This window comes from Myotis davidii, unplaced genomic scaffold, assembly GCF_000327345.1.
Source record: "Myotis davidii unplaced genomic scaffold, ASM32734v1 scaffold1611, whole genome shotgun sequence".
Lineage (NCBI taxonomy): Eukaryota > Metazoa > Chordata > Mammalia > Chiroptera > Vespertilionidae > Myotis > Myotis davidii.
The window spans coordinates 36,552-42,859 of NW_006283011.1; the positions used below are offsets into that span (position 1 = coordinate 36,552).

A 6,308-nucleotide genomic window follows, 5' to 3' on the forward strand; every position below is an offset into this window, starting at 1 on the left:
ATTTCTGTGTTTTAGCAACTCAGTGTTTAACGTTTCTGTAACTGCCAAACTTTTCACAGTGGCTGCACCATTTTACATTACCAAAAGCTATGATTGAGGATTCCAATTTTTCACCACTGCTTGTTGTCTCTTTTAGCTTATAGCAATCCTAGTATGTGTGAAGTGGCATCTCATTATGGGTTTGATTTGCATTTCACTAATCGCTAATGATTTTGAGCATTTTTTCATGTGCTTAATGGTCCTCTTAATTGGAGAAATGTTTTTAAATCCTTTGCCCCCCCTTTTAGTTATGTTGTCTTTTTTAGTTATGAGTTCTTTATATTTTGTACATGTCCTTTATCAGATATAATTTGCAAATATTTTTTCCCATTTTATGAGTTATCTGTTACTTTCTTGGTATCAATTACAAGTTTTAAAATTTGATTTAATCCATCTTTACAATTTTTAAAGGTTTTAACTTTCAATTGTATTCTTCCTTCATTAAAGAAATAGTGGTTAGCTGTGGCTGGTGTGGTTCAGTTGGTTGGAGTGTCGTTCTGTGCAATGATGGGCTGTGAGTTCAATTTCTGGTCAGGGCACATACCTAGATTTCAGGTTTGATTCCCACTTGGGGCATGTACGTGAGGCAATAGATCAATGTTTCTTTCTCACATCAGTGTCTGTCTATCTGTCTGTCTCTTTCTCTCTTTGCCACCCTCCTTCCCTCAATCCCTCCCTCCTGTCCCTCTCTCCCTTCTTCCCTCTCTAGAATTAAAAAAAAAAAATAGTGGTTAAAATAATCTCAAAAGGTTGGCATTTTATTTCTTAGTCTATTAATTTGAAGGACTCCACAGAAGTGAAATCTAGAATTCCCTTAATTGGATGTTACTTTATAGTTAATTTATACACACACATAATTGAAATTTCACAGAAATGTTTATATCATAAACGTATAAAGATTAGAACCTCTCCTAGCACCTCAGAACGCTCCCTCACTGAAATGAACTTCTGAGTATAAAGTCAATCAAAATCAGAGAAAGTACCTAAGAATCTCTTAGTTCCTTGTTTTAAATATAGGTGAACCTGGTTATTGGTTTAGTTACTTTGAAGCCATATAGGTTTAATCAGATTTTAGCAGATGGATGTTCAGACTTTCTTTAGATTAATATAAACAGAATACTCTTCACAGGTGGAATGCTTCCCTTGATTCTTAAACAACTTTTCCTGATCCAGCTTTTTTAAGGAGAGTTTGCTGGAGTTTTTTGTTTGTTTGTTTTTAAGATAAAATACAAGTCAAATTTATTAGAGTGTCCACAGTCAGCAATGGTGATCTTCTTGCTGGTCTTGCCATTACGGGACCTAAGCGGTCCATGGCTGTCACAATATCCATGCCTTCTTTCACCTGGCCGAAGACCACATGCTTGCCATCCAACTACTCAGTCTTGGCAGGGCAGATGAAAAACTGGGAACCGTTTGTGTTAGGTCCAGCATTTGCCATGGACAGGATGCCAGGACCTGTATGTTTCAGGATGAAGTTCTCATCCTCAAATTTCTCCCCATAGAATTCAGAAGGGTCGCGGCATTAGGAAGGTTGAGAACTGCTGCCATAGATGGACTTGCCGCCTGTGCCATTATGGCGTGTGAAGTCACCACCCTGGCACATAAATCCTGGAATAATTCTGTGAAAGCAGGAACCTTTATAACCAAATCCTTTCTCCCCAGTGCTCAGAGCACGGAAGTTTTCTGCTGTCTTTGGAACTTTATCTGCAAACAGCTGGAAGGAGACTCGACCCAAGGGCTCACCTTTGCGGCGATGTCGAAGAACACAGTGGGGCTCACCATAGTTGGTCATGGGCGGCTCCCGGGCGGCAACATCTGCAAAGCCATTTTGCTGGAGTTTTTCTGAGAGACATAACCTCCTCCCCTTCCTCTTGCTCAGTTCGGAAATATGAAAAAACTGAGTTTGTGGGAAATCTATTAGTATGTTATGTCACTTGATGGCGCTGTTGCTCTGGGAACATCAACATTCTGGAAAAAGTCTCAATTTGGATGTTGATTTCAGAGTAAATGACCCCAGTCTTTTGTATGTTATATTTATGTTTTTTGAATCATCATCTGTTTTAGTGTTTTCTAATTGACTGGTAACAGTGTTGTCTCTTGTTTTTTCCAGACATTTTGAACACATAAAATTCATAATTTTCAACAGTTAAATTCTTTAGATTGTGTTGATTTGATTTCTCTCTCTCTTTTTTTTTTTTTAGAGAGAGAAAAAGGGAGAGAGAAATATTGATGTGAAATTAAGACTGGATAAGCTGCTTCCTGCATGCCCCCTATTGAAGATAGAGCTTGAAAGCCAGGCATATGCCCTGACTGGGAATCAAACCGGCAAACTTTTATTGCACACACAGAGCCCAACCTACTGAGCAACACCCAGCCAGGGAAATTCTTTAGATTTTAAAATGAAAAAAAGAGGGAAATTTCTTTTAGAAAACTGTATATGAGATAAAAATCTTTAAGAATGCCTTTTCCCCTCTCAGTAACATGTGTGTTTGCTTCTACATTCTTGTTATTACTTGTACTATTATTTGACTGGATGTTTACTAACTTCATCATTAACTGCTAGGAGGATAGTTAAATGTATGATTCAGGAGACCTTGAAAGTATAAGTAAGGTTTTATTATTGTATAAGGAAAAACATTCTTTTAAAAGATTCACTCATTAACTCTTGTTAAAAATAATTATCTCTTAGAAGATTATAAAATTCAATTTTCAAAGAAAGGATGTAAGGTTACTTTCTAATTGACTTTCAGAAAAGCCAAATAATATATCTAGCTTAAATTTTAACAGAAATTTGCTCTTTAAGTTGATTAAAATGTTCTATTTATGTTTATATAACTTTAATGTGCTCAATATAGAATTTGGCACTCCATTTTCTTTCAGGCTCATTTGTAGAAAAGACAGAAAAGCACACTTGTGCAGGACTAACATTAAGAAAATATTTATGGTATTAGGGATTTTATTTTGTGAAGTAATGAATGAAGAATCATAAAAGTTGAAAATTTAAATAGGGCAGGATGACATTTAGTTTCAACTATCTATTACAACTATCTTTTACAAAGTGTAATGGAAAAAGAGGGATACTAGGAACTTGTTAGTTTGAGAACTTGTTGAGTTTAATAGGGGGTAGAGGATTCTGAGAGAATGGAACTTCCATGTAGCCAATTACAATAGAAATAAAACCTAGGATTACTAACTAGCTGGAAAGGCTTGAAAGAATCCAGATCTTCTAGGGAATCTTTAAACTATGTTTTAAATCCCTTCTGAAGCTGAAACCACTTACCTGTGTTGTTAGGGAGCCTGAAGGGATAGCACAGATTGCTTCACTTTAAAATAAATAGCTATACCTACCTTTCTTTGGGGGCTGGGAAAAAACTTTGAAGTTGATTCAGCTAATTGGAAAAAGAAAAAAGTGAAGCAAAGTGTAAGTGTCTTGTCCAGGAAAAGAAGAAAAAGGAAATGACCTAGGTAAAAAAAAATTTGATGCTAACTTATAATCTGAAATTTTATTGAAAAATACATTGAAAAGACAACCGTGATTAAAATTAATTTTAAAATTTAAAAACTTGAGCTAGTTCTTCAAAAAATCTAAATAGAGAAGCATTTAGAAAGCATAAAAGAAAAGAACATTAAAAAGTTTATGAAATGAGCCAGATGATATGCTGGAGATATTTAAAAACTACTTGAAAATCTTAGTGAAACAGATAATTGTTTGGAATAAATACACATTTTTAGAATAATCCAAGACAAAATAGACGAGTCATCATGGGGAAAACTGTACAAAATTATCTGTTAATTTTGTCTTCAGTAGATTAAGACAAGATAGCTTTATTGATTTGTTTTTTAGCCTTTATGAACAAGTAATTTTTCTGCTATATTGTTCATTCCAGAGCATGATAGGAAGAAACAGGCAAAATTTATAACAAAAAAAGAGCCCAGAAGTTAAAAGTATTGACCAACCTCAGTTTTGAATTTTGTTATAAAAATCCTAAGTAAACCACTAACCTCATATTTAATAGTATATTAAAAATAAAAATCTAGCCTTGACCCGGTGGCTCAGTTGGTGGGATCATCATCTGTACACCAACAGGTTGCAGTTTCAGTTCCAGGTCAGGGCACATACCTAGCTTGTGGGTTTGATCCGGGATCAAGTGCGTACGGGAGGCAGTCAATGTTTCTCTCACATCAATTTTTTCTCCTGTCTCTATAAAACCAATGAAAACATATCCTCACATGAGGATTAAAGTCAATAAGTATATATATATATATATATAAATCTAGAATTATCAAAGAGGATTGACCTTAGGAATGAAAAGATATTTTTTTCTTTGAAAAGATATTTAAATAGGAAACCTATCCTATCTAATAAAAGAGAAATATGGTAATTGGCATATGACCGCTACCCTTCCCATTGGCTAATCAGGGTGATATGCAAATTAACTGCCAGCCAATATGGCGGCCGGCAGCCAGGCAGCTTGAAACTAAACATGAGGCTTGATTCCTTCAGTGATGGAGGAAATCAGTGTTCCCTGCCTGCCTTGCAGGCATCTGACCCTGCAGTTTGAAACATTTTAAAAAATATAGAAGCAAAAAAAACCCCCCAAAACCAGCTTTCAGTGAGCTGGGATCTCAGAGGTGGAGTCAGAGCTGGAGTTGATACAGAGTTTCGACTATAGAACCGAAACAAACCAGATACCTACTTTCAGCAGGGGAGGCCTAAGAGCTGGAGCCTCAGAGCTAAAGCTGGCCCAGAATTAAAAAAAGAAAAAGAAAAAAGGGAGCGGTTGGGATATGACGGGGCACCGCCCAAACCCCCTGATTGCCCTGCAGCTCTGTGTGTGACAGGGGGTGGGGCCACAATCTCCCTATCTGCTCTGCTCTGTTCGTGACAGGGGAAGGCACCCCAAACCGCTGATCTGCCCTGCACTGTGCCTGATTGGGGGAGCTCCCCAACCCGCTGATCGCCCTGCGGCTCTGTGTGTGACAGTGTAGAGCCGTAACCTCCCTATCCTCCCTGCCCTGAGTGTGAGAGTGGTGGCGCCCCAACCCCTGATTGGCCCTGCTCTGTGTGATAGAGGGCGGCACCCCCCCCCCCCCCCCCCCGCCATCGGCCCTGCTCTGTGTGTGATGGGGTAGAGCTATAAGCTCCCCATCGGCCCTGCCCTGAGTGTGACAGTGGCGGCACCCCAACCCACTCATCGGCCCTGCTTCGTGGGTGATAGAGAGTGGCGCCCCAACCCCCTGATCCGCCCTGCTCTGTATATGACATGGGGCGGTGCCCCAACTCCCCTATCAGCCCTACTCTGTCCGTGACGGGGGAACTCCTCAACCCCCTGATGGACCCTGCTCTGTGCGTGACGGGGTGGCGCCGCAACCTCCCCATCGACCCTGCCTTGAGTGTGACATGGGTCGGTGCCCCAATCCCCCAATCTGCCCTACCCTGAGCGTGACTGAGGGTGGCATCGCAACCTCCCAATCTCCCTGCTCTGTGCATGACGGGATGCCGCTCCAACTCCCCAATCGGCCCTGCTCTGAGCCCGACCAGGGGCTGTACCTAGGGATTGGGCCTGCCCTCTGCCACCTGGGAGCAGGCCTAAGCCAGCAGGTCGTTATCTCCCGAGGGATCCCAGACGGCGAGAGGGCACGGGGGGGGGGCTGAGGGACCCCCCCCCCCCCTCAGTGCACAAATGTTTGTTCACTGGGCCTCTAGTTAATATATATAATATCAGTAGTGAGAACTGTATGACTATTAAAACAAATTTCTTTTTATATTGATTTTGAGAGAGAGAAACATCAGTTTGTTGTTGCACTTATTTATTGATTTATTGGTTGATTCTTCTTTTTTAATTAAATCTTTATTGTTCAGATTATTACATTTGTTCCTCTTTTTCCCCCCCATAACTCCCCTCCTCCCAGCTCCCACCCCACCCTCCACTCTCACTCCCCACCCACTGTCCTCATCCATAGGTGCAGGATTTTTGTCCTGTCTCCTCCCGCATCTCCCACACCCCTTTCTCCCACACGAATAGTCAGTCCTTTCCCTTTCTATGTCCCTGATTCTATTATAATCACCAGTTCATTCTGTTCATCAGATTATTTATTCACTTGATTCTTAGATTCACTGGTTGATAGATGCATGTTTGTTGTTCATCATTTGTATCTTTACCTTTTTCTTCTTCTTCCTCTTCTTAAAGGATACCTTTCAGCATTTCATATAATACTGGTTTGGTGGTGATGAACTCCTTTAGCTTTTCCTTATCTGTGAAGCTCTT

The 6,308-nt window shown here is 40.1% G+C and overlaps 1 protein-coding gene and 1 pseudogene across 1 annotated transcript in view; one reads left to right on the forward strand and one right to left on the reverse strand.

Annotated features, from left to right (window-relative positions):
• Window positions 1-6,308, forward strand: part of LOC102758860 (regulator of nonsense transcripts 2) — a gene marked incomplete at its 5' end in the record, with an annotated part of 86,134 nt that overhangs the window by 26,165 nt on the left and 53,661 nt on the right. The window lies entirely within an intron of this gene.
• On the reverse strand, window positions 1,079-2,232 carry LOC107182647 (annotated as a pseudogene).